The following is a 27,314-nucleotide window of genomic DNA, read 5'->3' on the forward strand; positions in this document are numbered from 1 at the left end:
TAAGGGGGTAGGTAGATTAAAGATATTTTCAGAGACTAAATTCTTGGAAGACTTATCTCCTAAGCTTGCTTAGTAAACTGTTAGCGGATGTGCTCCACCAAAAGCAGCAAACCAAAAAAGAAGAAAACATGGGATCCAGGAAACAGAAACAATACAGGAGACAGGTGAAAACAAGAAATCTCGGCACAAAGACTGTTCCAGAAGAGGCTTATAAGCAACCAGGTCAAATTAGAGCAGGAAAAACAAAATGGAAATGGTACATGGTCTGATATGTTTGGCCAAGAGCAAACTTAGATTGAGAGGTGCTGCTGGAAGGCATGGGAAGAATAAAAGGGAGGAAGGGAGGGAGGGAGGGAGGGAGGGAGGGAGGAAGGAAGGAGGGAGGGAGGGAAGTGTATGTGTGTTTATATACAAATATACACACAAGTCAAAAAGAGGCAATGTTTACTAACATTAGGAAAAAACTAAAAGTTGCACAACAAAGGATTTGTAATCATAGTATATCATTGTTCTCATTGATGAACAGTGTTTACATAATAATATAAACAGTGTCGAGTCAAAAGAAGGGAAAGGGAAAAGGTCTAAATTATCATAATAGTAAGTCAACGGGTAATATTTTAAATTGATTAAAAATCAAGAAAATGGTGGTAAAGGTATGTTATTTATTGATTTTTACAACATTTACATCTGTGAAATACAGCATACACAGAGAAAAGTGCCCAACAAACGTACAGCTCGTTGATTTATCACAAAGCAGACATCCATGTAATAATCATCACCCAAGTCAAAAAGACAGAAGTTTGCCAGCACCCCAGAAAGTCTCAGCATTCTTTCTCCTAATTAGCATCCCTGTCTTCCCCTGCAACTATTTATAACAATCATTTTCTTTATAGTTTTGCTGTCTAAGCATGCATCCCTAAAGACTACAGTTTCATTATGTTTTTTGAGCTTTATATAAATGAAATACAGATGTGTGTGTGTGTGGCTTCTTTCACATATTAATGTCAAAGAGACTCATATAGATTATGCACACATTATATTACACTCTTGATGGACATCGGGTACTTTCCATCATTAATACTGCTGCTATGAACATTCCTATCCATAATTTTTTGGTATATGTATTTCACTTTTCCATTGACTTTGTACCTCAGAGTAGAATTGCTGACTTACAGAATATGCGTATGTTCAACTTTATTAGATAATGCTAATTAGTTTTCCAAAGTGGTTGTACCAATTTACACTCTCAATTTATACTTGGTATTGAAAGTCGTTTTTAATTTTAGGCATTCTGGTGGAAATGTAGTCACACTTCCTGTGGTTTCTAACTGACATTTCCCTGAAGACTTATGAAGTTGAGCACTTTTTCACAAGTTTATTGGATATCTGAATATCATTTTTTGTCAAGCCCCTGTTTAAGCCTATTATCCATTTTTCTATTTTGTCTTTCTTTTATTGATTTGTAGGAATGCTTTGTATATTCTTCCCATGAGCCCTTTGTAAATTACAGATGTTGCAAATATCTCTAACTTGCCTCCCACTCTCTTAACTGTGTCTTTCGATGAACATTTTAATACAGTCCAATTTTGTCTGTCTTTTCGTTTATGACTGGTTCTTTTGGGTCCCCTGCAGGAATTCTTTTCCTAGCCAAAACCATGAGTATATTACCCTACCTCATCTTTGGGATATTTTATTATTTTTGTCTGTCACATTTAGATCTTGATTTCACTTGGCATGGGTTTTGGTGTATAGTGTAAGTTGAGGGTCAAGTTTTATTATTTTTCTATACTGATATCCAATTGTCCCAGGACTGTTTATTAAAAGAAGACTGTCCTATCATTAATGTTCTGCAGTGCCATGTTTGTCATTGAAAGTGTGTCTGTATATACACTGGTCTGTTTTTGGACTCTATTCTTTTCCACTAGTCTATTCATCTATCCTTGCACCAATGCCACACTGCCTCAATTACTCTAGCATAACAACAAATCTTAATACCTGGGGGAGTAAGTCCTCTTATCTTATTCTTCTTCAAGAGTATCTTGGCTATTCTTGGCCCTTTGTGTTTCCATATAAACTTTAGGATCAGTTTATCCATTTTCACAAAAACCTTCTTGGGATTTTGATTGAGGCTGCACTGACTCTATACAACAGTTTGAGATTAACTGACATCTTTAAAAAACAGTATCCTCCATTTCACGAACATGACATATCCTTCCATTTTAGGTCTTCTTTAATTTCTCTCAATAATATTAAATGGTTTTCAATACAGAAGTCTTCATATCTTTTGTTAGATTTATTCCTAGGTATTTGATTATTTTTATTCTAATTAAAATTCATTTTCTATCTGTTTATTAGTGACAAATCTTTTTTCATATTTACCTTGTTATCTAGCAAACTTGCTAAATTCACTTTTTTAGTTCCAACAATTTATCTGAAATTTCTGTTGAATTTTCTACATACATAGTAATGTAATCTCCCAATAATTACAGTTTTATTTATTCCTATTTATCCTAATACCTTTATTTCTCTTTTGTGCTTCATTGCATTAGCTAGGACTTGCTATGCAATGATGAATAGGAGTGGTGATAGCTGGCATATTTTGTCTTTTTTCCCCCTCTCAAAGCCAAGTTTTAACATTTCACCCATTAAGCACGATGTTTCCTATTTTTTAATCATGTAGGGTATTTTCTGTAGATACTCTTCTTAGAGTAAGAAAATTTCCTTCTTGTTTATTAGTTTGCTAAGAATTGTTTTTTGTTGTTGTTGTTTTTTGGTTTCTGGGGTTTTTTTGGTGAGGAAGATTAGCCCTGAGCTAACATCCATTGCCCATCTTCCTCCACTTTGTATACGGGATGCTACCACAGCATGGCTTGACGAGCGGTGCGTAGTTCCACACCTGGGATCTGAAACTGCGAACCCCAGGCCGCTGAAGCAGAGCACGCAAACTTAACCCCTATGCCACTGGGCCAGCCCCAGTATTGTTTTTTAAAAAAAATGAATAAATGTTGGATTACATCACATATATTTTCTGCACTTATTAATGATTAACGTTTTTTTTTAAATTCTGTTAATATACTGAGCTACACTGACTGATTTTCAAATGTATTACCTTAGCATTGAATTTCTGGAAAATGACCAACTTAATCATGATACAGCAATTTATTGCTGGATTCACTTTGCTAGTATTTTGTTTAGGATTTTTGAATCTATATTCATGACTAAAGTTGGCCTGGAATTTTCCTTTCTTATAATGATCAGGTTCTAATATCAAAATTCTGCTGGGCTCTTAAAACAAGTCAGGAGTGTTCCTTCTTTTTCTATTAACTGGAAGAGTTTGTGGAAAATATGTGTTATTTCTTCCTTAAATATTTAATGAATTCAACAGAAAAACCATCTGAGTCTGAAGTTGTCCTTGAGATAAAGTTTTTAATTACGTATTCATATAAGTTGATATAGGACTACTCAGATTGTTATTTTTCTTATGTCAGCTTTGATAAGTGTCATTTTTTACAAAATTATCCATTTCTTCTAAAATATAATTTCATAATATTGCCATTGGGTTATTCATCATAATCCTTTAGTATCTTTTAAATGTAGTGATGTCCCTTGTTTCATTCCTATTATTAGTTATTTGTAGGTTTTTTTCTTGATTAGTGTCACCAGGATTTATTCATTTTATTAGTGCTTTGGCTTTGTTGATTCTCTCTATGGCATGTTTTCTATTTTGTTACTTTCTTCTCTTATTATGATTTCTTTCTTACTACTTTTTAAAATTTAATTGTTCTTTTTTAACTTCTTGAAATTAATGCTTAGGTTATTTATTTTTAAGCCTCTCTTTTTTCCTAATGTATACATTTGAGGCTATAAATGGTCCTCTAAGCATGGCTTTAGCTGCATTCCACATGTGATACATTGTCAATAATTTCTAAATATCTAATTTTCATTGCCATTTCTTCTCTGACCCATGAATACATAATTTCTAAACATATGGGGATTTTTCAGTTATCTTTTTGGTTATCGAACTCTAGTTTAATGTCACTGTCATCTGAAAATATACTATGTACGGTTTTAATCCCTTGAAATTTATTAAGTTGCTTAAGGACTAAGAATACGGACAACATTGGCAAATATTCTACGTGCACTTGAGAGAAACATATACTCTATATTTGTTGAGTGCACTGTTTTATAATTGGACCAGGTTTGTGAATTAACTTTGTTCAAACTGTCTAAATCCTGATTTATATTGTCTGCTGGTTGTATCAATTACTAGGAGAGATATGTTAAAATTTATAACATATCAATATCTCTATTTCTCCTTGTAGGTCTTACAATTGTGTGTGTGTGTGTGTATTTAATGAGTACATACAAATTTAGAAATATTATATTTTCCCAGTGAATTGAATCTTTTTTTATTATGAAACATCTCTCTTCATCTCTAACAGTGTTTCTTGCCTTAGAGTCTACTTTATCTGATATTAATATAACTATACAATATTCCTTTTGGTTAGTGTTGCCATGGTATATTTTTTTACATCCTTTTATGGTTGGTCCTTCTGTATTTTTTTATTACGTCTCTTTAAAGCAGTGTATTGGTTTTTTAAAATCCAATCTGATAATCTTTGACTTTTAATTGGAATATTTATTCTGTTTATATTTAATATAATTGTTGGTATATTTGTGCTTAAATCTGTTATCCTATTATTTTTTATTTGTCTCACGTACTCTAGGATCCTTTTCCTGCCATTTTCCACCTTCCTTTTAATTATCTGAGTATTTTTTATTATTCTATTTCCCCTTCTCTTAGCTTATTATTTATATATTCCTCATCATTCTTTCAAAGGTTATCTAGAGTTTAAAACATGTATCCTTGAATTATTTTTTATTTTTTTGTGTGAGGAAGATCAGCCCTGAGCTAACATCCATGCTAATCCTCCTCTTTTTGCTGAGGAAGACTGGCTCTGAGCTAACATCTATTGCCAATCCTCCTCCTTTTTTTTTACCCCCCAAAGCCCCAGTAGATAGTTGTATGTCATAGTTGCACACCCTTCCAGTTGCTGTATGTGGGACGCAGCCTCAGCATGGCTGGAGAAGCGGTGCGTCGGTGCGCGCCTGGGATCCGAACCCGGGCCGCCAGTAGCGGAGCATGCGCATTTAACCGCTAAGCCACAGGGCCGGCCCTATCCTTGACTTATTAATGGCTAATACAAATCAGTTTTTTAATCACTTCCTATACAATATAAGGACCTTTAAACAATTAACTTCATTAATCTCTCCAGAATTAAGTCCCACTTTTATCACACATTTTATTCCCTATATATTGGAAACGCCACAGGACATTATTATTATTTTATACAGTTGATATTTATTTACATTTAACTGTCTACTATTTCTATTGTTCTTCTTTCCTGCCTACATCTCCTACCTTTGATTTGGAATAATATCTTTCTGTCCAAAGGATGTCCTTTAGTATTTTCTTTAGTACAGATCTGCTCATGATAATTTTTTTAAATACCTTTAGTTTTTTTTCATTTTTTGAGGAATCTTTTAGATGAATATAGAATTAATGGTTAACAGTCGTTTTCTTTCAGCAATTTGAAGACATCATTCCACTTCTTTCTCACTTCTATTGTTTCGTTCTATTGTTAGTTGTTGGTCTTATTGTTGTTCCTTTGAAGACAAGAAGTGCCCACTTCCCCAGCCCTGTTTTTTAGCTTTTTTCTTCATTTTTATTCTCAGAAACCTTATTATTTTGTTCTTAGATGAATTTCCTTTGTACTGACCCTGCTTGGTGTCCTAGGGCTTCTTGATTCTGTGGCTTTGTGTCTTTTTTTAGTTTGGGAAATTTCTCATTTTTTTCCAACTATTTCTTCTGTCTCATTTTCTCTCTCCTCTCCTACTGAAACTCCAATTATATGTACACTAGGCCTTTCCACCATATTTCACATGTCTTTCAAAATCCTGTATTTATTTTCCATCATTTTACCTCTTCATATTTTGTTTTGGGTATTTTCTTCCACACTATCTTCTAGTACACTAACTCTCTCTTCGACTGCATCTATTCCATTGAACCCATCCTTTTTTTTAACAGCTTTATTAAGGTATAATTTACCTACCATAAAATTCACCTACTGTAAAGGTACCTTCAATGGTTTTACTATATTAATTCATTTATGCAACCATCACAATCACCACAATCCAGTGTTACAGCATTTCTATCATCCCAGAAAGTTCATCTATTTAGGTTTTAACTTCAATAATTGTATTTTTTAGTTCTAGGTTCTTTTATAATTTTCAGTTCTCTGGTAAATTTTTCAATCTTATCTTGTAATTCTCTAATATATTAATCACAGTAATTTTAGAAAAGATATCTGATTAATTCACTATCTGGATCCCTGGTAGGTATATCTTATTTGTGTGGTTTTTTCTTGGGTTTTGATCACGTCTTGTCTTCTCATATGTCTAATTATTTTTTATTGAGTGTACAATATAGTACATGAAAAACTCTAGTGATAACATGAGACTCTGGAAGATGTATCTTTCTCCAAAGAGGATTTTGGGATTTTAACTTCTGTTTCTGGCAGGCATCTAAGCTAGGGACACTAATCCAAAATTATTTGATTTTTGGCTTCAGTCTCTGTGAGAGTTTTTCTATTTCTGGTTTATCTTGACTCAGGGTTCCAAAGGAAAGCCTAGGGCTTCTGTTCCTTGGCAGGACCTGAATACAATTACCATGCCCCAACCCCATGAGTTTGCTGAAAGTTCTGGTAAGTTTCTTAGCCTCTTAGCCACTACTTTTTGAATTCACAGTTGTCTCAAAAAAAGATCCAAAAGCTGGGCTCATGTCTATGGTTCCCCCCCCGCCCCCCCCCCCCGCAAATCTTGGCTGCAATTCCCCCCCAAATCTGCAATTCCTCATTGCCTTGATGACTCTCCCATGCTTCCAAACTGACGTTTTCTTTTTAATTTTCAGCAGCTTTTCTCAGCAGAAGAGTTGGTCTAAACAAACCTGGTCTACTATTGCTAGACTCATTGATAACTAGTATAAGAAAGCTGACCATAATTTATCATACAAACCAGGACACTTTTGAAAATGAAAGGAGATATTATTAGTGATTACATTGGGGCAGTAGGCATAAACCAAAACTACCACAAATCACATGTATGGTCACCCCAATAATAATGCATGGAGCACTTTGCTTAAAAGTATAAATAGATTTAAAAATCATACCAGCCATATCAAGAATATGGAAGTCTTGTCTCTTCCCTTTGTAGTGACCAAATGTTTGGTACGAAGGATAGAAATGAGCCCTTTCTCAATGTGGGAAGATACCACTCCGCAGCTCATTGTATCAACAGAGGGAGTTAACTATTCCACCAACCTGCTAGTTCCTGGGATCTATATCTCATTAATGTCCTTGGCTGAGATTTGGTAACTCCAAAGGAATAGTTTTGGAAACGTTTCCAAATAAGAGAAATTTTTCTAAAAACATAAAGAGAGAAGCCTTAGAATTGACAAGAAAGAAAACACAATTTCCAAGAAGAGCACTGCACTCACACACCCTTCACTTCTCTATTTTATTAGAAATGCTGCATTCTGCTCTCATCTGCCAGAAATTTGACGCTCTATTCCATGAAAGAAACAACATACTAAGTGAAGGGCTTGCTCTCTCTTGACTTTTGAAGGATCTAGATTAGCCACCTGGGTCATCTTCTAAAGTGAACTCCTCTGGGCTGAAGAGCCATTCTCTGACCAATGCCAGAGCTAAGCCCATGGAGATGCTCAATCAAATAAAGCAAGGTTGATGCCTAATTATAGAGTCACTACATCTTGTGTTTTGCAGCCTGACCCTTCCTGGAATTTTTGACGATGCTATTCAGGATATCATTTCCTATTCTTCATCTGAATATTTTAGATGGCTTGATTCAAAACAATGTTTCGTATATAAACAGCCCAACGTTTTTCCAAAACACAGTCTTAATCGGCATATAAAGTAATTTGCCACATGCATTGTGCTTGCATCAGAGCAGGTGGATAACAGATTAGTTAGAGTTACTAAGATGTCAGTGTATTTTCTCATCCACAGTACAGTGCAGTAGAGAAAGAAAACTGTTCAATTAAAAGAAAACAAAATACGATTCCAACAACTTAACTCAGGTCCATATGTCATTCTCATTTACTAAGACCAATAGCAACAGAAAATAAAAATGAAGCATTGAAAACAGTGAGCCTAGCAACAAAGTAATGAGTTAAACTCAAGTAGAGAGTGATACTGAGGCAAATAACCCAGAGCCCAGTTCAGCTGAGATTTTCAATATTCAAGAGCTAAATATTCAAGAGCTAAACTTCTCTGCTTGTTGATCTGCTCAATACTGGCCTGGAGAAAGGCTGGCCTCCTTAAGCAAGGCCTAAAGCCAAAGGAAAAAGGAGCACAGGGTCTCTACTGAAGGACTTGAGACAGCACAAAGCCTTTTTCTTTTACATCATACAAATAAACTAAAGCCTCACCACCACCATATCAATCACAAAGTCAACCATAAAGGTCTTTCTCCACTCAAAGCACTTTATCTACGCTCCCTCATCTAACCCCCTCTAGGGCAGGGTCTTATCTGTACTGTTCATCTCCCTATGCCCAGCCCCTCAACAGTATCTAGCTCTCTGTAGACCACAACAAATATTTCCAGAATGACTGAATGAATTCTCATAACAACCCAGAGGGAGCCGAAAGGGCTGATTTCAACACGATGTTTCAAAAGAAGCAACAGAGACAGAGTCAACTGATTCTCCATGGAAATGTCACTATTGTTTGTAGGGCCCCCTCCAAACTTCAGAGGTTTAGCTTTCACTTCAAATTTTTATTTTGACAAATTTCAAACCTAAGAAGGAAAGCTGAAGGAACAGCACAATGAACAAGTTGCAGACCATAACACCGCATCCCTAAATATATTAGCAGCTGTCTCCTTTTGACAACATGCTCCCTTCATTCAGAGGTTTAATTGTTTTAGAGCATACTGCGTTGAAAACTGAGTGGTAGGGGACATTTTCAAAAGTCCAGCACAAAATTCACACCTTCAAGGAAGTTATTATATAGTTGGGTATTTAGACTGTACAGACATGAAATACTTCAGGATAATTAGATCCTAAACTTGGTGGCACTGATTGTAAGTGAAATAGGAGCTCAGAGAAGTGAGAAATCAGATGGGGCTGAAGGTTCAGAGAGGAAATATGTAGCAGAGACCGACCGACTGTTTATTAAACCTGTTTCTTCTTCATCCTAGGCACACACCCAGACTACCTTACCCAGCAACTCCCTCCTTGCAGTCAGATGTGGCAATTTTACCAAGTATTAGCTAATAGAATGGGAAAGGAAGTGGAATATGCCACATCTAGCACTGGCTGGCAAAAACCTGCCACTCACATCTCCACCTTCTTTCCCTTTTTTTGCTGGTGTGATCAAGGAAGCACAACGACCTTGGGAGCCATCAGTGAACGTGGCAGGGCCATAGAATGGAAAGCACCTGGTGCCCTAAATCACCACCTGAACAACAGCCATCCCCCAACCAGGACACCCATTTCTGATACATAAAGAATAAACTTCTATTGTTTTGATTCATTGCACTATGTTGGGTTTATTGAAGCAGCTAGTGTTACCTCAACTAATACAAGTAAGGCTTAAAGTATCCTTGAATATGTGTGGAAGAAGGTAATATTTTGAGCATAATGATCATGCTTTTTCTCTATTGCTTTCTGTACATATGATCTTCACCCTAGTCGTCCAGAGGCATTCATGTTTCAGGGAATATCAGGATTATTAAAGAAAGAATACAAACAGAAAGAAGGATGGAAGTTCCTTTTCTGGCAGTATGGCAGAAAATATACTTGTCCAGTCCTCTGTAAACAACTAAAAACGCTGAACAGAATACTTCCTCAAAAATAGTTTGAAATGTATTTATGAGCTGACAAGAAAATGAAGAACACTCAGAAAATAACACTTATATCAGTTTTCACACTGAAGGCATGTAACAAACTGGGAGAACTTGAGCTTCTGTTTTCACAACTTAGCAGGGGATAGGGGATAGCAGGTAAACTTGTCAGCTTTGGCACCGACCAAGCCAGGGCCCACCAAGATACAAAATACAATACGAGGCACCCTGTTAAAGATAAGACTCCAAAAGGCTACCAGAATTGTCTGTCTCAAAAATTAGTGCTGAGTAGAGGGGGGGAAGTCTTTACTGAACGTTTGTCATCACAAGCCAGCCCTCAAGTGGGTTTCAAGTATGAACTGATTATGTGGCTGGTCCTCAAAACCACAAGATGAAAATTTTAAGTCCTTGCTTTGGAGATTGGTAATAATCCCAGGCACCTGGCAGAAACAAAGGCAGAATTTAAAGAAACTCACCTTCAATCCAAATCTCAAAGAAGTCCCACTGATAAAGTCTCAAAATAAATAAATGAATAAGGTCACAGTAAAATAAAACAAAGCAAAACAAACCCCACAAATACAGACATGCATAAGGTAACAAAGCACCATGAACAACAACTAGCAGAAATAAGAGAAGCAGAACTAAACCCACAAAGACTTCAAATTTGAAAATTATCAGACACACAATATAAATGTTTAAGTAAATAAGAGAAGGAAACAAGTATATAAGCTGTGGGCAAGATTAGACAGATTAGGAAACTGGAGAAGACCGAATAAATTATCTAGACTGTAAAGCACATAAAGATATTATATAGACAGAAAATATGAAAAAGAAGTTAAAATATAGAGAAGACAAAGAATGAAAGTCTAACATATACCTAACCTGAAATCCAGAAGTAAAAGAAAAGAGTGCAGAGCAGGGACAATCTTCTGAGAATCTTCCAGAACTGATGAAAAAAATCAACCCACAAATTCACAAACCCAAAAATATTCCAAGCAAAATAAATACATAAAAAAGAAATTCACATCTAGACACTTTATAATAAAACTGCAGAATACCAAAGACAAAGGAATATCTTAAAAGTAGCATAAAGTTCTATTGAAGAAAGAATATCTTCAATGACAAGTGGCAATTAGATGTAGTATTGATTTCTCAGCAGAGGAAGCCAGAAAACAATGGAACATCTCTAATATATTGAGAGAAAATAACTAGAATTTTATACCTAGCAAAAATATATTTTATACCTAGCAAAACCATATTTTTAGAAACAAGAAAAATAGAATTTTCCAACAAACAATAACTGAAATAGTTTTCCCTCAACTGATCCTCATTAAATGAAATCTAAGAAGAGAAGTGATCCAGTCAGGAGGGTGGGGCTGGTGATGGGGGAAGGAATTATAAGCAAAGAAAGCAGTAAATGTGTGGGTAAATCTGAACAAACAGTTCTATTTTAAAATGATAATGATAATGTCTAACCTGTGAGGTAAAAAAAAAGAACAAGATAGAGCTAAAACATTGGGCAAAATGGGACCTAATTTGGGGAGGGGGAGGTGGTGCCTGGAGTTAAGTGATCTAAGGTCCTTGCATTGTTTGGGAGGAGAGGAAAAACATTAGTTAGCTGTAGACTTTGATAAGTACGCATGCCAAAACTTCTACAGAACCACTAAAAGAATAATAATAGAGTATAAAGCTTCCAAACTACTCTATAAGAATACATGAAATAAGAAAAGAAAGTTTATCAATTCAAAAGAAAGCAAGAAATGACAGAAAAATTTAAAAAAACAGGGAAGGGGCAGGACAAATGGAAAGGATAAAATAACATGAAGGAATAAATTCAAATATATCTGTAATTACAATAAATATAAATGGATTACATATTTCAGTTAAAAGATAATTACAGACTGCATAAAGACAATATCCAGATATATGTCATATATAAAAGACACATCTAAAACGTTAGAATACAGAGTTTGAAAACATCAAGGATGGCAAAACAAATAAAAACTAACAAAGAAGAAGCTGACTACGTCCTACTGTTGTCTAATATTGTTGCATGAACATCACATAAAATACACTTTAAGACAAAAAGCATTGTGAGAGTTCAAGTGCACTACTTCATAATAATAAAAGATTCAATTCTCCAAGAAGACAGAAGAATTCTAAATGTGTCCATACCAAATAATGTACTTTCGAAATATAGCAAGAAAAATAATAATCCACATATCTTAGTGAGAGATTTTAATACACTTCTCTCAGTAAAAAATAGATCAAGCTCAAAGAATCAATAAAGACAGAGACGATTTAAAACTCAGTTAACAAGTTAACTTGATGTTAAAAGATTGGCATCATAAGAATATATTCTATGACAAAAATAAAATTGTTAGAAATCAATAATGAAAAGATAACTTGAAAGATACCATAAGTTTGGAAATCGAATCAAAATACTTTTAAATAACTCATAGGACAAAGAAAAAGTCATAATAAATTTATTTAGAACTGAACAATAATGAAAATGTTACCTATTAAAACTTCTGAGACAGAACTAACTCAGTACTTAGAAGATAATTTATAGCTTATACTTTTGTATTAGAAAAGAAAACTTCAAAAGTTGCCATCTTATAGGGGCGGCCCAGTGGCGTAGTGGTTAAGTTTGTGTGCTCCGCTTCAGTGGCCCGGGTTTGCAGGTTCGGATCCTGGGTGCAGACTTATCTGCCGTTCGTCAAGCCATGCTGTGGCAGGCATCCCACGTATAAAGTAGAGGAAGATGGACACGGATGTTAGCCCAAGGCCAAGCTTCCTCAGCAAAAAGAGGAGGACTGGCAACAGATGTTAGCTCAGGGCCAATCTTCCTCACCAAAAAAAAAAAAAAAAAGCTGCCACCTTAGCAAGTTAAAATAATAAACACAAAAGAGTAAAAAGAATAAAGATACAAGCAGAAAATAAACAGAAAAGAGATACTATGGAGAAGATCTAAGAAACTAAAAGTTTTTGGAAACATTATATGAAAGGCAAACAGGCATTTCACAAATGAAGAAACATACATGACCAATAAACTTATGAAGAGATACTCAAACGTATTAATAACCAAAAAAATTAAAATAATAATGAGATTAATTTATACTTACTAAATTGGCAAAACTTTTAAAGTCTGACAGCATTAAATGTCATGAGAACATAAAACATACTCACTGCTGGTAGGAGTGTAAATTGGTACAGGCACCTTGGAAAACAATTTGCATTAAGATGCTTATACCCTGTGACCAGAAGTCCATACCTAGACAGTTACCCTAGTGCAGAGGCTTTCCATTTTTTCTGTTCCTGGTTTATAATAAGAGAAACACATTTTAAACCACGACCCAGGACACACATATACACACTTACATATGCTTATATAAAAGAAAAATAAAAGTGTTATGAAACCACATCTACCCTTATTATATGAGATACACTGATGTTTTCTATTTTATCCTTATTCTCTTTCATTTTTTAAAAGCGCTGGTTGGTCATAACCCACTAAATTGATTTCACGATGGTCTGAACCCAGAGTGTGAAAAACATTACCCTATAGAAATTTTTGCATATATTTGCCAGAAGACATGTAGAAGAATGTTCATAGCAACACTGTAATAACAAAACAAGCCAAATGTCCAGTGATGATAGAATAGATAAATGTTAGTATATTCATACCATAGAATAGTATACAGCAGTAAAGAAATGAATTAATTACATTACAAACATCAACATAGGTTTTTCTCAGGAACATAATGTTGAATAAAAACAAAAGAAGGAAATAGGTATCTATGTAGATATCTATATCTATATATTCTCTATATATTATATATATACACACACACACACATGCATATCCATAATGTTTCCATTTATATGAAAGCATTCAAAACTAAACTATATATAGTTTCAGGATAAAAAACATACGTGGTAAAACTATAAAGAAAAACAAGGACACAAACCGGAAACCACACACTTCACATCTACTCACATCCCAGTGGCTAGAATTTTGCCATTCTTAGCCACAAGGGAGTCTTAGACATGTGGTAGCTGAGCCCAGCTAGAACCTGGGGAGAATGGACATGGGTGGGAAATTAGCAGACTCTGACAGAGGCAGAAATTCCATAGCCTTGAAAGGCAGGCTTGGTCTTGGGACAGGATTTTCCCTTGTTAACAGGAGTCTGGAGGACCCAGCTCAAAGAATTCACCAGAAGGCAGAAGATGCTGCTTTCACCCATTAAGGACAGTGAAGTCTCTAATCTTTCTGCTGGATGGCAGAAGTATGAGTGACAGTGCAGTGGTTCGCTGCTTGTCCTGACTTACCCCTGGGTGATCCTGCCTCCTGAATGGAGAAAGTAACACTGAGTGCAGAAGGATGTCTTTGTGCCCATCCCCCTGCACCACGTGGAGCCCTGGGAAGAGAGAGCAGCACCAGCCTGAGACACAGCTTCACCAGTTTGGTGCTACAGTTTGATCAAGTACAGGGAGCTGGGAGGTGGGGTGCCTCGGGTCAGCTGTGGCCAGAGGAGGGGACTCCTTGCAAAGACCACCACACCAGTGGGCATGATGGGGGGTGTGGCTAACACTCAGAGTTTGCTGTCAACAGGAGCCAAGGTGGGACAGTCAGCAGGGAGTGCCACACCTGGTTCTGATAAAGCCCAGAGAACAACCAGATCAACTATTTTTGCAAACTGTGGGTTACTCATTGAGCCCCAACTCATGTTTTTTTCATTAAATAAAATAGAATGGAAGCGATCAGAGAGCATCCAGTATAGCAAGAATAATAATATCTTGTAAAACTTACGTTTCAGCTATATATGTTTTGTAAAACCTTTTATATCATCTGTATATCTTGTAAAACTTACATTTCAGCTACATGTTATTTTGTAAAAACTTTTATATCATCAGTATAATGTCTTGTAAAACTTAGGTTTCAGCTATACATGTTATTTTGTAAAAACTTTTATATATCTGTCCCTTTGTACACATGTCCATATGTGTTTCCTGGAATCTCATGACCATGTATTTGTATCTTGCTGCAGATCTTTGAAAACCACTGGACTAGACTATTGGTATAAGAACCACAGACTTCAACTGCTGGTAAAGAACAAGTGACACTGGTGGGCAACAGATCTGGCCCCTGGGAGCAGGGGACACCCCACTCGAGGAGCCTGAGTTTGCTCGTCCACTATAAGAAAATAAAAGGGAGGAGCGTGCTGGACACCCCTTCCCACACCCACCATTGTCAGAGGCAAAGAAGGGGACACAACAAGAGGAAATGGGCATTGTTTTCCTAGGAAGCCTGAGAATTATCTTAAGGGAGTGTTTGGATTATCAGATCGAACTAAGTTTTAAAATGGATGGAATCAAAAGTTATTACCCTTTTTTCTGATAATCATTGAGTGTGTGCTGGGGAGGAAGGTTTGCTGTAGACAAAATGAACCAATTGCATTTTCTCTGCATGCTGGAGCTGTGGAGTGAATGAAATGGGTGACTCTACAACATGTGAAGGAAAGAAGAAGAGGTGTGGTCAGGGGTTAATATGAAGAAAGGCAGGGGAGCTGGAAGGGGCAAGGCAAGCTCAGGGATACATAAACCCTGACCAGATCCTGGGGCATTCCCTGAGCAGTAAGGAGTAGCGCCAGATTACAGAAGGACTTAAAAGTTAAGCAGAGGACAGACTTGGTAAGGTGAGAAACAGAGAGCCACCATAGGTTCTTAGTAACTGAGAGACAAAACAACATAACAACAATAACATCATAACAATAAAAATAGCTACAATAATTTAAGTCGTAACTACATGCCAGGCTCTGTGCCAAGTGCTTGTCAAGGACTCTATGATTAGCCTTTGCAATAATCCTTTCAGGATTTCCACATTATTGAGTCTTATTTTCAATTACTGAGTCTTAGTGAAGTAACTCACTTGAGGTGACACAGTGCTAAGCGGCCGAAGCAAGTTTTGAAAGGAGGAAGCTTCCAAATCCATACTTCTAGAGTGTTTTAGGGATAGAAGTCTTCGGGAGTACAGAGGAAGGAAAGGAACCAGGAGAGACAGAGCACCCTCGAATTTATCCACCGTATTCTAGGAGTGAGGCAGCAGAACTCAAGATGAGGAGATGAATATGAGGTGGATCTCAAAGAAAAGAGCCAGGAGCCCCGGTGACAAATTAGACACGGGGAATGTAAAACAAGTGGGTGTCCAAGTTTTCCACCCTGGGAAACAAGGATAATGGTTGTAACAGAAAAAAAAACAAAAACAAAAACAAAAAATGAGTGCCCTTATTGAAAATTTCTGCCTGAATGCTTAGACTCGGAAATTATGACAACTCTCTTGTTCCCATTTTTCAGACTGAAAAACCATTGTCCCAGGATCTTCCTTCATTTTGAAGTTCAGAGGACCATTAAAAACGATTCATCTTCTAAAACAGCTACAGTTCCAAGACTGTGGAGGGAGCTGAGGAGTAAAGAGTGGTCATAGAAGCTGCTGTTGCCCTGGTCACATCCCTTTCATGCCTGACTATGTCAGCACACAGCAGCCCAAGCTCCCACTGCTACCAATGGCGTCAACAAGACGAGAACCTTCTCTGGCTGAAGCCTGCTCTGCCAGCTCGCACACCAACCTCCAGTGCTGGTACTGACGCCCCTTGAGAGCAGTCATCAACCAGTAACTGAAAGAGACATCCTTGACACAGCTCTCAGCATGCCCCTCTGGGCCTGAGCTGGCGGGACAACTCACCATTGGCTGCCTTCTCTTCCCCATCTCCCACTCGCACCCCCTACTGGTGTCTTCCTGGGATCGTCTCCCCACTAAACTACTCATCCTCAAATCCTCCTTGCAGGGTCAGCAACTAAACTAAAACAAAGGGCACAATACCTCAAGGAAAGAGCTCAAGGAGGGTGTCACTTCAATCTGTCTATATCAGCTTAGAATATGAACTTCAGAAGAGCCACATTTGGGGATATTTCCAGTTTAAGAAGCCAATTCGAGTTACAGAATCAATAGTAGGCTGTCTGGGAGTGATTTCTTCACCTCATCACAGGGCACAGTTCCTGGTATGCAGTAGGTGCGCCATAATTGTTCATTGAATGAACAGGTGGATTATTTGTTTCCCCAAACTGGTATATGTATATCTTTAGCACTTCTCTAGATCAATTCTTTCACATGATCTCATACATATGAAACCTGTGAAAGCACACGTGAAATATGAACTAGTTCCATCAAGTTCTCATCATTCACCTGAAGTCTTCAAGAGAATTAGAAAGCATCGGCACTCGCTTCACTGAAAATGTTTACATCAGTCCCACTGCTAGTTCCAACTGGTCACACGTAAACCAGGCATAGTGGGAAGCCCAGCTGAAGATTTAACTTGTAATTTTCCCCTACACTGGGGCAAGAGCAGAGCTCCCTGCTTAGATGAGGCAGTCAAACTGACCTGGCTCCACTTGGTCTGTATAAACCCAGGTGGGGTTTGTATGATTTAGGGGTAGGGGCACCCCAAGAAGGAGATACTGCACATCCTGCTAATCTGACAACTTAAGCTCGTTGTTTTATATTCAGAAAGAAATAAAGGAGATGTCATTGTATTTGTACCCCTGAGTTTGCCGGGCAGTTCATACGAATTATAAAAGAGAAAGTTGTCTAGGGAATCTGTTTTTGTGCATGACACCAACAGAAAGACTAAGTGTAATATTTGGGTAATTCAGGAAAGTCATAGCCCTGTGGCAAGGGCCTTTCGTTTACCAAGTAGGTGAATGTGCTCAGGAGTGCCTGAAGGGAAATTCAAAAGATGAAGATGAATTAGGGAAGATATTCACTGACTAGGAAACTAAAAAGTCCCTCCCATCACTAATGGTCAGATGAGGGAACACAAAGTCGAGAAGCAAAATCCCTAGTTCTCGCCAGAATCACAAGATATATTCCCCACCCCACCCTGCAATTTTTCCCAGAGGGAGACTTCATTTCAAGTGTGGAAGGGAAAGACAGCAACCCTGGAATACGGTTGGAGGAACAGTTGTGAGGTAGCCAGTGGGGTGGAAAACGCCTGGAATTTGGAGTCAAGGGGCCTGAGGGTGAGAACTAGTTGGCTACCAAAGAATGTGTAGGAATATAGTTGCCTCAGTTTCTTCATCTGTAAAATGGGACATTAACGCATATTATCATTACTTAGTAGTAGTAGTAGTATATTAATACTAGGTTATTATAAGAATCAACTAAAATAATAGAGGCAGCACCTGATAAAGGAAAGCCCCTTATCAGTGTGATGTGGTTTTTTTACATTACCCAATATTGCCAAACTTACTCAGCCCAACTTTAGCATTCTAAATGCTAAATCTAGTCCCAAGGAACAATGACTGTCTTAATTTAGAGAACTTTACCTTTATTAACTAGTCATTATAAGATAATTGTTTTCATTTTAAAGGCTGCAAAAATGTTAAGTTTGTCAAATCAGAAAATTTCAGAGTGTGAAGAGATATCTGAGGTTATCTAAAATCTAACCTTGTATAATATACTACAATCCTCTCCAAGTAGGATTTGCTACTGTCTGAATCTTAAGAAAGTGACATCTGCAAAAGTAGCAGGCACACACGTATGACATTTGAAGTTCTGCATTAGACACTTCAGCAATGCCCTGGTAACTGAAATGCATCCTAGAGTTCAAAAACAAACTCCCCAAGAACACCGGCGTTTAAACATTCACTCAAGAAGAAACACTGGTCTATGATCATGAATACACCTTGGGACAGTTCCATTGGTTTTCTAGGGCTGTACACACTCATTCTTCTTTGAAATGCAGGTGGAGGAGGAATAAGATAGCTTTAAACAGCCTCAACATGAAAAGCTTTATTCAACAGAATTCAACAAATAAAAGTGAACCACAGTCATTTTCATCCACTACCATAGCCAACTATTTTGTGCTTATACTAGTTTCATCTTTGTAGAGGAGATATTTTCTTAAAAAAGAAAAAATTCCAGCACAAATTTTTGGAAGACCTGTGGCTTCCCGGAACACTGATATTTTAATCGCCATCTCTAACCCCACGCAGGTAAGAGAAACATGGCAAGCAAAGGGGAAGTAATAGGAAAATGTCGAGAGAAGCCTGTCCTTCCTACTTTTATAAACTCCCCAACTGTGCAGCCTCCAAGAAACAATGTAGGGAGGTTGGCTGTGGCCATAAGAACCACAATGCTACTACAGTTTGCCTGAAGTCTCTGCTGATTTGTCCTCACTTCTGTAACCCTCTTATGTGAATCAAGTGGTTGTGAAAATCAGGAGTGAAATTGAAGGGGATTCCTCTGTCTGCCATCCCTAGAAATCTTAACATTCAAGAGGAGAACTGAACCCAATCCCAATACTGCCATTTCAGTAAATTTCATAATAGAGGATAATGTGAAAATATTTCATGATATTCAAATATCATCTGTGTGTCATTTTACGCAACACTCAAAATACTACTGAGTCTGCCAAGCAGATTATATAGCTTGGCAAACTTTCATTTCATGAATGACACTTAATATGAAATAATTTTCACGGACAAAAAGAATAACAGTGATATAACAGATCCTGAGGTGGTAATAAAATAAATCCAAGCATTCTAGTACAATCATAACCAACGAATCTCAAACACCTCCATGCATATGTTCCTATAACTTATAAGGAAAGGGGACCCTGGTTTATAAGTAACCTCTCAAAACATCCTTTTTCCTTACCTCATTATAGGCTGGACCAGGGCTTCTTCACACTTACGGCAAGTCCAATCTTTTGCTATATACATGTTGGCTTAGTCGAGTACATTGTATTACATACCTTTTTCCTCCTCACTCTGAGCACAAGCGCCCTCTTAAACCGTCAAGGCAAAAGTTCTCTCTTCAGCTAAGAGGCTCCAAGACTCTGCAAGCAATTCCCTCTGGCCTTCTCCAGAGAGTATTCTGGGCACTTTAAAAGCAGTAGTTTCCAAACTGTGTTCACAAGGGTACTCGGGTTCTACGGTGTGCCCCAGGCACAGCCCAGGGGAAGACAGCAGGCTCTGGGCTCCTGGTTCTTGGTTTCCCCAAAGCACCTCTGTTTTTATTCCCCTCATATATTAGGGTCTTGCATAAGATTCCATTGGTGCTAAATATAAAACCAAAATGATGTCTTCAAAAATGTGTGAAAACCATTGCAACAAATGGTTCTCTCTCTCTCAGGTGCTCTTAACCCCCCTCCCCAGGCTATTCCCTTCAAATAGAGGCTTATGCACTTATTTTCCTGTGCAGAAGCTGGCCCTTCTTTTTCTCTTCCAGAATTTGAAACATACATGCATTGAAACAATTAAATGTATTTATTTACAACAACCAAGAAATAATCCAGAGTTTTGCAAAATACATCTTTTCAAGGTTAAGATTTGTTTGTCTCATATGGACTCTAAACTGGCTTTAGCAACCCCGCCCCCCAAATTTTCAACTCTCCCCCTATACCAATTTTTGGCCATCAGCAAACTAGGCATATACCTGACATGTAGTCTTTATGGACTTTTTTTTCTTATAAGCAAAGAGCAGAATGAAGCTGCCTCTCTCCCTTTACCTCTCCAAGCTAATCCAAAATCAAGACTGGCATTTGGTTAGTAATCTGGACTAATTATCAGAAATTTGGCATAGCCATCAAAAAATGCTGGTTTCAGTGAGTATGCATGTATCTTACAACTGAAAATGAACTGGAATTTTATTGATCATCTTGTTAATTTGTATTGGTAAAATAAGTACATAGTAGTATAATGATCAATTTTTCTAATCCCAAAGTCAAAAATAGACAGAAATGCCAAAGATTTGGAGTGATTTAATTGTACTCCCCCAAAGTTTCTTTAGAATGAAGTGTTCTGAGCAAACTATTTGACAGACAATGGAGAATGAAGGCAGATTCTAGAAACCAACAAATCCCATTCATTTCCTTCAGTTTGTAAAAACAAGCAACTGACATGTTTCCTGCCAATGAACACAGTTACAGATAAGAAAGCTCCCTACAGGAAATCCTTTGCTAAAAGAGAACAGTTGTGCCATTAAACTTAACCTTTTTCACCAAATCCCAATCCATTAAATATTTGACAACATGGGATCCTGAAATATACGCTAAATCACCCCAGCGATGCTATATCGCTTCTAAAGTTTATATTTCCCCTGACATAGATGTAGGATATTAAATAAACATTAAAATACAGTTAGGATTCTTTCCACCTCCCCCCTCCCCCCATGCAATTAGTAGATGAAAACAAGAGAAATCTGCTGCTTTTTAAAAAGATCAAAGTGTTAATTAAATGAGATTTAAAACTGATCATTTTCAATTAAGATAAAGCAATACAATGCTATAAATCATCATGGTTGGAAGGAAGATATTTCTAAATGAATATCAAGAACTTAAAACTTAAAGACTACCACTAACAAAATTAGAGAAATATAAGAAATGCATTGGCTTTACATTTAGAAGCTTCAATGTTAATCCCCAAAGTCAAAATTTAGAAAAAGGCCTCCTTGATTTCTTTTCACTTAGCAAAGTGAAAGAGGGAGGGTTTCCAAACTTTTCTCCTTTCTTTACCCTCCTCACTGAAACCATTTCCAAGATATTGAAAATATTCGCCAACCTTGATTTTGGGCACCTCTCAATTATCCTAAAAACTAAAGCACTCTATCCACAAAGGAAGAGGAACGTTTCTAAGTTTACCGAATAATAATCATTGCAGTTTTGAAACCGTTCTTATTTCCATTTAGGAGTTTTCCTCCCTGCTCTGCTACTGAGAACACCCTCCCTCATAGTCCCCAAAGCACCAAACACAGTCCTCATTTATCGCTGCGCATGCGGCATTAGAGCTCCGGGTTCCAAACTGCCAAGTTCTTTGAATTCAATTGCTATAGTTCAACTTGGAACCCTCTTGCAAACAGACACTCTTCTTTATACTTTCCCCAATTGACCCCATCCACAGGTAGCATTCTAGTCTTTAGAGATATCTAAAAGAGTTTCGTTCTAACAGCAGACGTACAAATCAATTTGATTCCACAATTAAGTGCTCAAACACGCTCTTAGCCTTTCCTTGCACAACTCAGAGGTGGTGAAATGCTAAGTAAGCACGTGTGCTTATCCTTGTTTTAAGGTTTTTCCTTACATATTTTCAATAAAAATACAGTTATGAAATCCAGGGGACTGCATTTTTGGTGGTGGTTGTTGTAAAATGACCTTGATTTGACAGGCACGGTCTCAGGTTTCAACAGATGCTGTGGGAAAGCTTACAGAAGCCAGCATGTTCTCCAGGCATCTGTGATGACACGCAGGGTATTTTTTCTTTTTTTTTTTTTAAGTGGTGGTTATGGTAGTGTATGGGGGAGGGGGGTTAGTCTTCTCGGTTTCCATGACAACCATGTCACCACTCATCAGTTATTAGATACCATCCGCTTCCTGTGTCTAAATTTTTAAGCCAATCAGAAAAGTGTTTATACGTTTAACAACTTCTGGGAGAATGCTTCTTTAACTGAAGTGCTTTCAGGCTCAAATGAAGATGTCCACAGGCCTGATATTTTTTTGTCTTATAGATATAAAATTCCACAATATTTAGTAATTCATATTCTTATAAGGTGAAGAATGCCCTTTTTCTTGTATGTGAAATGCATTCTCCTCAAACCAGATGCCACAATTTCTTCATAGCGTGCAAGTTGATTTTGATGTTTGCTCTTCATTGCCTTTTTCTTTCACTGTTCCAGACTTAAATTTAGTGGGTGATAACACGCTAATGCATAAAGTGAACAGACAGTTAAACGTCCATCTGCTGATGGTATTATTTAAATATTCAAATCAAAAAACAGTTAGGAAAAATTATTCTAAGTTGAACAACTTTGCATTCTACAACTCATGAGGAGAAATCAGCGAGAATGGATTGTAAAGTGATCTGGCTACAAATGTAAGCTAGTAGCTGACATCTGCAAAGAAATTTGTCACCAAAATGGCCTACTTTATCTGGAGAGAAACAACCACAAAAAATTAAACATTGCATCCCAAGCAAATTGCTCGCGAAATAAAAATCAGTCTTGCAGAAATCTGTCCACGCGAAGGCTAATATGAAATTACAGCATGATTTTAAAAGAATGTTTTGGGTGACTGTTTTCCTAAGTCTCAATCTAACTGACCAATCAGCGGGAGAGTTAAAGTGGGCTGGAGTCATTTGTGCAGTCTTCCAGCTCTGGTCTCTGAGCTGCTCTCCCCTCTCCAAGGCAGAGCTGGCGATCAATGAAGAACAAGGAACAAAAGGAATATAACAGGATGTCTTCCTTAGCCGAGGAAAAAGATTCCCTTTTTCCTCAATGAGCCAGTCGCACCCTGCCTAGACAGCTCCACATGGGAGCTCCCAGCACACCAGTCTTTTGCGCGGAGGCACATTCTACATTTGCCATCATGTGTCCCAACTGCTAGCAAATGTGTCACCTCAAGCACATCCTGTGACAGAGGGCTCCCCGAGCCCAACCAATGGAAACTAACACATTAAATAGATTAATAATCCCACAATTAAAAACTGCCCAGAAAGATCGCCTTTCCTTTCCCCAGATGTCATCCCGGGAATATAAACAAAGCATGAAAAATAGTCTCTTTAGCTTCCCCAGCCAGTAATCATGGTTTTTCTCCTCAAAACAATGTTTCTCCCAAAAGAGAAATATTCTTACTGCCCTCCAGGGAAACTCTCATCTGTATATGTCATATCAGGATAACCAGTTACAGTATCTGAAAAGAGGTTTAAACTGCCCACAGATTTGACACTCTGTCTATAATTGATAGCAAAACAGTTGCGACAGCAATGCTGTAAACTCTGCCCGAGCCAAACTCCACATTTAACACGGTAGTTCCTTGAAAATAAAAGTAACGCCTGAGAAACCCACAAAAGTAAAGCCCTAGGACGTAATTAACAGAATTACAGCAATTATTTGATAATTTTTTAAATTACCCATTTGCTTCTGCTATTTAAAGAAAAAAATTTTTTAAAGACTATCCACAAATTCCTGAGAAACTTTTTTTTTTTTTTTAATGAACTTACTTTTGAGACAAAACTAATGAAAATATGCAACTTGCCAACCCTGGATCTTTCCCGTTTGGACTGCAGGCTATAAATCAATCAGAACCAGGTGGAAATACGGGGGCGGACACCTTAAAAAGCAAAGGGTGCCCCAAAATGCAGCAGCCTAAGCAGCGAGGGCTTCTCGTGACAATGCTGAGCCAGAGCAGAAGATCAGGAGGCAGGAAGTGAGCCCCATTTTCGTTACCTTCGATCGCCTGCCCCCCGCCGCTTCTCGCGGCCGCATTGGGGGGCTGCGGCGGCGCTGGACTCGCGGGTGGCCCCGCCGCCGGGTCGCGCCGTCTCCCGGCCGAGCTGCCTCCGATCGCGGCCGGAACCCCGGCTCCAGCCCCGGCGCCCGCCCGGGGTCGGCGGCGCGGCTCCCACCCGGGCCCGGAGCCCTGCTGGGTCCTAGCGCGCGCCGCGCGCCCGCCCGCCCGCGGCCGGGTCTGCCGCCTGCACGTACAGAGGCAGCTCGCGAGCACGGTGGATCCCCGGGAAAACCGAAAAACCCGTCGGCCCTTTGCAAAAGCAGACACCGTAGGTGCGGATGAGCTGGAGCTTAGTGTCAAATCCTCGCAGAAGCTGTTAAAAGAAAAACATTGGCTACCGCTGAACTCACTGAAAGCGGATGTTAATATCTGCAGCCCCAGTGTAAAGCAGAGGGCAGTCACTGGTTTCCGTAGGTTTGCCCGGTGCACTCGTAATATTGTACGTTCACAGACGGTGAGAGAGAGTGCGGGATCGATAGAGACAGGTTTCAAAAATATAACGCAAAAAAAAGTTGAAAATAGTGTGTTTAAAACAATGCTTTAAACAGTTTTCCAATTATTTTTTTCCTTTTGCATTTTGCTTTCTCTTACTTTATCATATGCTATTTTAAATAACAAAGGCCCATATGGCTAAGCAGGTAGTCATTTGATTTTCAAAAGACCTCAAAAATTGCATCAAAATATGCACTCAAGTATCTCCTAAGAAATCAAGGAGAAAGAATTAATGGTGGCATATGGTGTGCCTCAAAGAGAAAACTTAATTACAAATTAAAACAAATGCAAAAATTCACAAATTCAGTAAACTGAAAGTAAATGATGATCCTAGATGTATACACAAATCAGCTTATGTACAATTAGGAAAAACGTAAATTCTAGAGTTCTCTTTTAACTTCAGAAAGGGTATTACATGAACCCCTGTAACAGGTTCCTCTCATTGTCCCCAAAAGGGCTTTCAGCAACCTCTCAGCACATTCATTTACTGCAGCCCACCTGGAAGGCAACTTTTAAACTTGCAAGTGCTCATTTAAGAGGACAATTCTGTTAGCCCTTAATTCAAAATAAAAGTGCTTTAGTTTGAAAAGCTCATTTGAAAGGCTTCAAGACTGGGAGCTTTCTTCAGCCTTTGATATCACCAAGTTTGAAGGTCGCAGTGCTGTAAAACTGCTAATAACAATGGCGCTGTGGTTTGACACTAAAAAGAAAATCAAATATGTGTTTTCTGAGTTCTATTTTTGGAGCAGAAAAAAGTCCCTTTGAAAATTATTCTTGCCCTCCTCCTTCCCAATTATAGCTAAATAAATGTAATGGAAGATTTTTAGTATTAATTAAACATCAAAGACACCTTTTCTGCTGCCTTATGTCCACGCAAAGAACTAGTTGTAATATGTTACACTTGTCAGTCTTCAAAGTACTCGTACATACACCTCATGTGATCTTCACCATCCCTCTGTGATAAGACAGACATTATCAGCCCCGATTTTCAAATGAGAAAGTGGACATCCCTCAGGGTAAAGTGACTTGTCCAAATTCACATAGCTGGTATGCAGAGGAGCTGGGATCCGAACCTCGGTCTCCATTTCCAACGGACCTCTGCTTTTTCAAGTGCACCACCTGGCCTCCCAACTATGCCTCTATAACTACTGCAGCAAATGAGGTATCTCCTCCCAAAACATGCAGGTAGGTTTCTGTGGTCATTATTTCTTGCCTGTATTAAAGCAGTGATTTACCAGAATGGAAATAAGAGGCTCGTTGGAAATATTTTAGTCTCTGCTAAATGAGAAAGCTGGTTGTTCAGATTTCTGTCCCATGGTTTTCCGGGGACACCCTGGTGGACAGAAAACTGAAAACTCGAGGCTGAATAATGCGAACTGTCAACTGTGCACCTGCTTGCTCTTTGTCAGAGACTAAGAACTGACTCCACTTTGCACAAGGGGAAGTGAGGTTTTCTCAAGCGGAACTTGGTTTTCTACGTGCAGTGCCAGCACTGAAAATCCTTGAAAACCCTGGAACCTCAGGCGTTTCAGATACCAGGAAGCCTATTAGTGAGATCTGGGGCGTCCCTGCCCAGAGCTTGTGACCATCGGGGTGTTACTTTTCAGTCTTCCCGTACCCATGGGAAAGTCACCAGTCAGTTCTGTTTGTGGCCGTCCACTTCCTCCTCCCCTCTGCCGAAAGGAAATGTAACTTCTCTGATGATGTGTCTCAGCCCACCTAAATGCCAGCCAGGTGAGGGCTGGGTGACATTGTACTGAAAAGACAGAAATATTTTATTCTTAAAAATGCTTCATTCCTTTTCTTGTGCAGCTCATAAGGAAGAGGCTAGGCATGGCAGCATCATTGGAAGGTGTAGATGACTTTCCAGGGGAAACTACTTGGAAGGATTAATGCACAACTTACTTGATGAATTAATTTGATCCTTTTGGTGAAAACTGGTCTGATGACTTTATATTCATACCATCCACGTGGCCTCTAAATTTTGCAAATGCTAGGCTTGAAGTAATCTTAGCACCAATAGGAGGTGACGAGAAGCTGAAAAGAAATGTTGGTGGTGAGCAATTCCTCAAAGCTAGAGCACACCAGAAGAGGTACTGGTCACAAGAAACCGTCATTCATTCATTTGATTGTGTATACCTCAAACGTCGAAAACCTAATATGAGTAAGGCACTGTTCTGGGCTCTGGGTATAAAAATTAAGTAATGCCCTTAAAGCACTCCTTGTCATACGGTGCCCACGGACAGGCAAACAATTACAGAGCAGTGGTATAAACACTGCAGTAAAACCGTGTCACAGGGGCTGTGTGTTCAAATGCCCACTGTCCCGGACCTGGGCCAGTTTGTCTTTAAAGCCCTTCTCAGCCCTGCCCTCTGCTCTGTATTGCTAGGGGCAGACTGTTGCAGGCAGCATTTCACACACTCCTGGATCACTTGGCTGTTGGCTGGGTATGGTCAATAAGAGGCACTGGAGGGAGAGTGGAAGGTGGGAGGAGAGGAGAAGCTGGAGAATTTCTTCACCTCCCTCTTCCCTCTGGTGGCATCTCCAGCAGTGGCT

General features: G+C 38.4%; 1 protein-coding gene across 1 annotated transcript in view; it reads right to left on the reverse strand.

The window, feature by feature from the left end:
- Positions 1-24,276, reverse strand: part of FOXN3 (forkhead box N3) — a 391,966-nt gene extending 367,690 nt beyond the window's left edge. Inside the window, exon 1 of the mRNA XM_058567521.1 lies at positions 24,203-24,276. The gene's annotated coding sequence lies outside the window, so the exon portion shown is untranslated. The remainder of the gene's footprint in view (positions 1-24,202) is intronic.
- Positions 24,277-27,314: the final 3,038 nt, after the last annotated feature.

This window comes from Diceros bicornis, chromosome 24 (genome assembly GCF_020826845.1).
Source record: "Diceros bicornis minor isolate mBicDic1 chromosome 24, mDicBic1.mat.cur, whole genome shotgun sequence".
In the NCBI taxonomy this organism is placed as follows: domain Eukaryota; kingdom Metazoa; phylum Chordata; class Mammalia; order Perissodactyla; family Rhinocerotidae; genus Diceros; species Diceros bicornis.